Genomic DNA, 7,511 nt, shown 5'->3' on the forward strand with positions numbered 1-7,511 from the left:
CCTGGTGGTTCGGCGGTATGGGTTGCGTATAGGGAGGCTCGGCTCTTTAATGTTTATTTGCCACCCTTCAGAGAAAGACTGAAAGACTACGGGAGAAATATAGGAAAATATTTTTACGGGATGATAGCGGGATAGAACTGTAAAATAAGGGAGAATCCCGGTAAAAATCCCGGGAGGGTTGACAGGTATGCTTCTGAAGGAACTAAATTGTCTTGTTGCGATTTAATGCTGAAGCTATTATCAGGATATTGACCAAAACGTAGGGCTGGGCGATTTGGCCTAATCAAAATCTTGATTTATTAAATAATTCAACTTGACTACGATTAAAGAACGATTATTTTATTTATTATAATTTTCCCTCATAGTTCACTGACAGGTTTTGTACTGTAAATAGGCTCACATATTACAAGTGAGAGATATTTGAATAAAGGGAGCATTGCTTGAATTTAAAATAATTGAAGGAAACACACACACCATCTAATATCTATGATTATTTATTGAACATCAACAATGAACAACTAAAATTAAAACACACTGCCTAAAACCACCAGTCTCTTTTTTCTTATAAAAAAGTGAAAACAAATAATTATTTATTTTCAATGTTTTCAAAAGTAGAAAATAAGCAGTATCTCTTCTAAATAAAATAACTCTTGTATATCATGTACATAATATTTTAAACAGTGCATTTCTTGAATCTTCTGTAAACAAATATTTTAATGTAAATAATAATTTCAACTCTGGCACAGCTTCCAATCATCATCAATGTAATGCAAGCGTGCGACGTGTAGTTACATTTTTCGAAAGGTGTGTGGATATGCGACCGCACGAAGGCTGCGCCGGACCATACCCATGCGTTTGAGCAGAAGTATAATGCCTCATTCACACTTGCAGCGACTTTGTAGCTGCCTGTCGCTCTGGCTGGCGACCTGCTTCAAACGCAGAGGCGCGTAGGTATATACAGCACGAATACAACCAGCCTGAGAGAGGATCAAGCGAGTTCTACCGGTGTTCCTATTGGCTGTCGCTCAAGAAAGTCGCTCCTCATTTGCATAAAGTTGGTCACCTGGTCACCAACGGTCGCTGTCGCTTGCGTAGATGAAGGTCGGCGGAAGTCGCTCACTCTCCGTTGAAATTAACGGCTGCTTGTAGTGTGAATAAGGGTTAAATCAGCCTTAACAGAGCGGGGTGACGTGACTCCACATGCGGTAGGAAAAGTGAATGAAAAGATTGAACTGGAAAAATCTGAGCAATTATAGGTTCTAAATGTACATTTCGATTACTTTTCGATTGTTGTTCTGGTTGAAAGTCCTCACATTCCAATAGTTCTGATTAAAGTAAATGATCTAAATGTATTTTTATATTCTGGATAAGGCATAAGACAAAAAAATGTTCATCCAATTAAAATAGTGTCGAGCTGACATTTCCCATAATTCTGATCCGTAGCTCAAACTGTCTGTCAGCAAATGCAGATTTGAGCTACTGCGCACCTGTTTGTACACAGCTCTGCTATTTGTGTATACACGTGCTGCGCGTTCACGGGAGAGAGAGAGAGAGAGAGAGAGAGCAGTAAAAACATGCTGAATCGAAAATTTTTTTAAAATCCTGAATCAATATTGGAGTTACTTTTGCACGCTGGAGGAAGTATGACACCATAGCTGAAGTATTTCTCTTAGACAGGTAATGCTATGTTTTCAAACTATTTTTGTCACGCAGAGCTGATGTAGATTGGGTTGTTATGAATGGGTTATATGCACAGAAGTGTTGTTCAGCCACTGAAATCTTCAGGCGAAAAACTGATGCGACTATTTTCAGGTTTATAAGGGCCTTTTACAGCATAGATAATGTAGATTTTATTTAGTTCAACAACAAAACATTAGTAAATAGCGCTATTCCTCCTAGCCTGTTTTACTGAGGTAAAGATGGTTTTATATTTGGTTTTCAGATTTTATATTCACATTGGTTCATTTTTGAACAATGACAACCTGTGACACGTTCCCTATGTTGTTTACCGCTAATCTGCATACTCGGTCTGAAATAGCATGCAAGTATGGCTTAGAAATGAGTGTAATAATAAGTGTAATTCCTGCACGCCGCCGGCCAAACTTTAGCTCAACACATGAGACAGGGTTCTGCTGTCATCTTTGAGGTGTGCGCACTCGTGTTTTCAGGAGGCGTGGCTTTGGACGGCAGGGGAGGGATGGTGTTTCAGAGATTTATGCTTGCATTGTGGCAGATCACCTACTGCACCTTTAATTAACAATGGGTAACACTTTACAATATAGTCTCAAAAGTGAATGTTAGTTAATGGGTTAAAATGAACAGTAAGAAAAGGCCAGATGTATAGGTTATTGTGTAATATTCATTAAAAATACAACTGGACTTTATTAGTTGTTTATTTTATAAAGCTTGTTTAATTAATCAAGTTAAACTTAAGATACGTCAACCATTTAAGTCTCCAAGCATTTGGCGCTGTTATGAACACCAGTGCAAACACAATTTGAGTATTTTTAACAAGCACTCTAAACGTTTAACTAATAAAACCTTTGTGAAAAAATAAATAAATGAATAAAAATAAATCAGTTTTTAAAAAAAAGTCACTGTTTTGAAATGCTAACGATATCAATGTTATGGATGTTCATTATCACAAAATATTGAACATTGAGTGCAACAGATTGTTAAATATTAAGTATATTGTTAAATATAAAAGTTATATATATATATATATATATATATATATATATATATATATATATATATATATATATATATATATATATATATATATATGGGTGACTAGGTTAAGAATCAGTTGTTGATTGGATATCTGATGTAGGTGATGCACTCAAAAGGACAGAAGTGAGACTTAAACTATGAAGGTGTCTATGCAAAACTTTTTTTTATTGAATAAAAATGAAAGCTAGTTCATTTTAGATCATTTACTTTATACAGCAATTGTGTTTTAAAGTCCTGAAAATGCCAGCTTTGGCAAACTTTCAGTTATTATCATTATGACATCAACATGGGCAAGTGTATTACATGTTCATTCTAGGCATGTGCAAGTGATTGACCATCAAACCAATAATGCTGGACTAAAAGACAGTAGCGGTGTCTAAAATCACATGCTACTCGAGTTGGTAGTACGTTTGAACCGTGTATGTGTACAAAAGTTCAGGCTGCTTCCGAAATCGTCTCTGTCCCCTTAATTATTAAACCAGAGATAAATAGTGTGAACAGGATTCTAAACCGGAATCTTAAATATGCGTTTATCCTGTTTCTCTTCATTAAGCACATCTTATCTGCAAACCATTCTCCAGCACACCATTTTTTCCACAGTACAACACATATACACTCATCGTCCACTTTATTAGGTACACCTTTCTAGTACCGAGTTGGACCCCCTTTTGCCTGCAGAGCTGCCTTAATCCTTAATAGTATAGATTCAACAATGTACTGGAAATATTCCTCAGAGATTTCCTCAGTTGCTGCAGATTTGTCAACTGCACATCCATGATGCAAATCTCCCATTCCACCACATCCCAAAGGTACTCTATTGGATTGAGGATCTGGTGCCTGTAGAGGCCATTTGAGTACAGTGACATGTTCATGAAACCAGTCTGAAATGATTCACGCTTTGACATGACACATTATCCTGCTGGAAGTAGCCAACAGAAGATGGGTACACTGTGGTCATAAAGCCACAGTGAGTCTGTGCGAATTAGTCTCAGTTTCCTGTTCTTAGCTGACCCGCTGTGGTCTTCTGCTGCTGTAGCCCATCTGCCTTAAGGTTTGATGTGTTCAGAAATGCTCTTCTGCATACCTCAGTTGTAACGAGTGGTGATTTGAGTTACTGTTGCCTTTCTATCAGCTGGAACCAGTCTGGCCATTCTCCTCTGACCATTGGCATCAACAAGGCATTTGCACCCACAGAAATGCCCTTATTGGATATTTTGTTTTTCAGACCATTCTCTGTAAACCCTAGAGATGGTTGTGCATGAAACTCCCAGTAGTTTCTGAAATATTCAGATTGTCTTGCACCAATAAACATGCCACGTTCAAAGTCACTTAAATCCCCTTTCTTCCACATTCTGATGCTCTGTTTGAACTGCAGCAGACCATCTTGACCATGTCTGCATGCCTAAATGCATTGAGTTACTGCCATGTGATTGGCTGTGATAGGTATACCATAAAAGTGGCCAGTGAGTTTATCTGTAATTTAACTGTAAATTAAATTGAAATTGTCCTTTCATTTTACTGGCTTACTCTTTACAGTAAAGACAGTGGTTTCTTCAGCACAATCGCCTCACAGCAAGAAGGTTGCAGGTTCGATTCTCAGCTGGATCAGTTTGCATGTTCTGCCCGTGTTTGCGTGGGTTTCCTCCGGGCACTCCGGTTTCACCCACAAGTCCAAAAACATGTGGTATAGGCCAATTGGGTAAGCTAAAAATTGTCCGTAGTGTGAATGAGTGTGTATGGATGTTTTGCAGTGATAGGTTTCAGTTGGAAGGGCATCCGCTGCGTAAAACATATTCTGGATAAGTTGGCTGTTCATTTCGCTGTGGTGACTCCAGACTAATAAAGGGACTAAGCCGAAAAGAAATTAATAAATGAATGAAAAGACACTAAATATTTAGCCTTTTCTGTGATTTTTGGATAGCTTTGACAGGTCTAATATATCCAAATTCTACAAATGAGTGGTAAAAAGTTAATATCGTTTAAATTACAGCAGGGCAAATGATACCACAGTACAGAGGTTAGAAAGCCAATTGGCTAACGTTAGAATAACGTTTTATTGGTGTAAAGAAAACATTCCTGGCTAACCGGGAAAAACAGACATGAAATTTGCATGTTACACATACTTCATGACGTCACATAAGACTCCCTTCAAAAGCCCTCGAGTGTAACACAAGACGACAATCACAAGTTTGTAAATTGTGTTTACAGCGATACACCAAGTAAATTAAATATCCACCCGTTTCAACGTTGTTTGTATACAAAAGTACATACGAGAAAAGTTAGAGTTTCAAAACAACAGTTTACATTAAAGTACTATGAGAACCGTCGTCTTTCAGCGTCAACACAGCTGGAAATGTTCGTATACAATAAGCTTTGCTAGACGGTGTGTCTGCACACGACGAACTACAAAAACGAATCCTCAATTTTTCACTCACTTAACTAAAACATCCGCGAGCCGCTTTCAAACACGGAACCCGCCCCTGAAAACCACTGGAGTGAAAACATTGACACTTTTTTTCCCAATTATCGAATCTTCATTGCGTAGAACTAACATCAATAACAAGTTATTGTGGATATTTGTTCGTATCCGTGTCACAATCACGACAGTGCATACTTCACATCACGCGCGCTACGAAACGTTAGTATGTAACGTTACTTCCAGTCGGCTGATCCCAGTGTAGGCCGTACACATCAAACGACTGACTTCCAGAAGCGGCGGTTCGATACAAAACAAAACAGTGATACAAAAATCCAAGAAATACGAGTATATGATAATACATTTTAAGGAAGTGACAGTATAACAACAAACAGAGGTGCAGGAACGAGCACGGCTGCGTATAACGGTACTTACTTTCAGGAGTAGTGCGAAACACAAAGGTGTGAGCGCGAGGAGATGAGATGAGATGGGTTTAGCAAAGGTGCATGAAAGTGCGTGTAAACTCGCGGTTATTCAGGGCAATCTGTACAATTTTGTACGTTCTTCATAATCCACAACCCTGTCGGTCTGCATCGTTGTCTTAAATCCCCGTGACAGATGAAAAACGCCAAGGGAAGTTTGGCGTTAGAGATGACGTTCAAACTCTTCCACTTTTTCTTGTTTGTCCTCCGCCTCGTTCACTGCTGCTTTTAACCGTATGCTTTTAGTTTTCATCCACACGACTCGGATTATAAACTTTTCCGCTTCACATGTCTGAGTTAAGAAGTGTCTAGACGTACTTTTGCCGGGTGTGTTTGGAGGCGAATCGAGTCATGAAAGACTGAAGAGGAGGGCCAAAAAAACACTGAGCTGCTGTGTGCGACTAAAACCTGAAGGGCGGGGCACAGGCTATTTAAGGTGACGTTTAACCGCATGTGAGTTATGACGTTTTATGGATGACGAAACCTTTGAGGAAGCTTTGTTGACTGTAAATGACCGCTGTAAATGAATAGGGGTGACGTCCATGGTTGCAACCAGGTGATGTCTGAGTTTAATATAGAATACCTGAAGAATAACTGGACATTAAAGGGATAGTTCACCCAAACTTGAAAAATGTACTCAATATTTATTCTCCCTCAAGTTGTTCCATCCCCTTATGAGTTTCCTTTTTCTGTTGAGCACAAAAGAAGATAGTTCGAAAAATGTTATAAACCTGCAACCGGTAGGAAAGACAATTATGGAGGTCAACGCTTACAGGTTTTCAACATTTTCTTTTGCGTTTAGCAGAAAAAAACTCAAGCAAGGGAAAGTTACTGAAAATGAAAGAAAATGATGACAATTGTCGTTTTTGGCTGAACTATCCCTTTAACATATTACTCATGACAGTGAACCAATTCTAAATACGTTCTTGATTAATAAAATTGAACAAATGATTCAGGTCAGCTCTACAATTGTTGAGATTAAATATAAAGCATCTGAACACTAAAGATGCTGCTCTGCTAATTAGGGTTGGGTGTAATTAGTTACAAGTAACTAATTAAAGTACTTATCGACTGATAAAAATAAAGTTCTGGATTACTGTATTTTTTTGGTAATTTCATTATAGTTAACGTTATAACAAAAATACTGTAAATAAATAAACAAACAAACTTTTTTTATATAAATCAATTCATAGAAGAGTAATTATAATAATATATTAATAATATTAATATATTTTTGCAGAATAATTCTGTTTTTCAACTAAAGGAGATTACATTTGTTTTTATGGATAAACGAATTAAGAAATTAGTCTGTGACTTTACTGTATTGAATATTTTTGTATTATTTTACGAAGTGCGAGTTTACACTTATTAACTACAAGATGTTATGTTTGTTATTAAAAAGTTTCACTCAAGTTTAAAGCATTAAGAGTTAAATATACATTGTCTCAATGCTGGTATTTAAAGGGATTTTAACAAGTAATTAAATTCCTTATTGAGTAATTAAATTACTATAAAACATAGTATTTAGAATAGTAATAAAAAAACAAATTTAATGATGTTATTAATGAAGTAACACCCCACACTGCTTTGCTAAACCAAGTACTGATTTAACAATAAGTGAAAATATGTTCAACACAGAGAGAGAGGAGAGAGAGAGAGGGGGGGGGGGGGAGAGAGAGAGAGAGAGAGACAGACAACAGTTCTGTCTGTTTCTCGAATCTGATTGGCTGATATGCTATAGTCTGCAATAACAGCACTCCTACAACCTCCTCATCCTTCTATATTACTCTGCCCACATAAAGTGACAGCAGATCAATAAACTCACTTCAGTTGACAAATATTGCTGCTGTTGGACAACATCATAATGTACTTTTGAGGCT

At 37.4% G+C, this 7,511-nt stretch overlaps 1 protein-coding gene across 1 annotated transcript in view; it reads right to left on the reverse strand.

Moving 5' to 3' along the window:
• The window catches only part of cers2a (ceramide synthase 2a), a 42,284-nt gene extending 36,251 nt beyond the window's left edge, over positions 1–6,033 (reverse strand). Inside the window, exon 1 of the mRNA XM_056480010.1 lies at positions 5,585–6,033. The gene's annotated coding sequence lies outside the window, so the exon portion shown is untranslated. The remainder of the gene's footprint in view (positions 1–5,584) is intronic.
• Positions 6,034–7,511: the final 1,478 nt, after the last annotated feature.

Source organism: Danio aesculapii, chromosome 19, assembly GCF_903798145.1.
Source record: "Danio aesculapii chromosome 19, fDanAes4.1, whole genome shotgun sequence".
Taxonomy (NCBI): domain Eukaryota; kingdom Metazoa; phylum Chordata; class Actinopteri; order Cypriniformes; family Danionidae; genus Danio; species Danio aesculapii.